Consider the following 615-nt stretch of genomic DNA (forward strand, 5'->3'; position numbering starts at 1 on the left):
CAGTTTGCGCCGCTCATCGTATTGAAATTTTCTTTTTCTCAGCTCATACACTTTTTTTAACTCCATATACTTGCCCTGCTTCGTGAGCAGCACTCAACAGCAGCAGCAGCAGCCGCAACGGCGGCAGCAGCAGCAGCAACAGCAGCAGCAGCAGCAGCAGGAACAGCAGCAGCAGCAAGCTCTGTGTCTGCTCCAACTTCAGTTTTCTGGTGGTACGAAGGCATGGAGTTTGCCTGCAGGCAGCAGCAGCAGCAGCAGCAGCAGCAGCAGCAGTGACAACAGCACATCCTGCTGCAGCAGTCGCTGCTGCTGTTGCTGCAGCGGTTGCTGCAGCAGCTGCTGCTGCAGCAGTTGCTGCTGTTGCTGCTGTTGCTGCTGTTTCCGTTGGAGCAGCTTCAGCAGCAACAGCAGCTTGTCGCTCCCCACTATCTCGAGCAACAGCAGCAGCAACAGCAACAGCAGCAGCAGCCGCAATAGCAGCAGCAGCAGCAGCAGCAGCAGCAGAAGCAGCAGCAGCGAAAATGACGACTCGTTGTCTTGATGGAGTTCCCCCCTCCTCCTTCGATGGCTGTTTGCTGCTGCAGGCGCTGAGTGTCCGTCGTGCTGCTGCTGCTG

This window comes from Eimeria mitis, genomic scaffold (genome assembly GCF_000499745.2).
Source record: "Eimeria mitis Houghton genomic scaffold, Emh_scaff3330, whole genome shotgun sequence".
Classification (NCBI taxonomy): Eukaryota; Apicomplexa; class Conoidasida; order Eucoccidiorida; family Eimeriidae; genus Eimeria; species Eimeria mitis.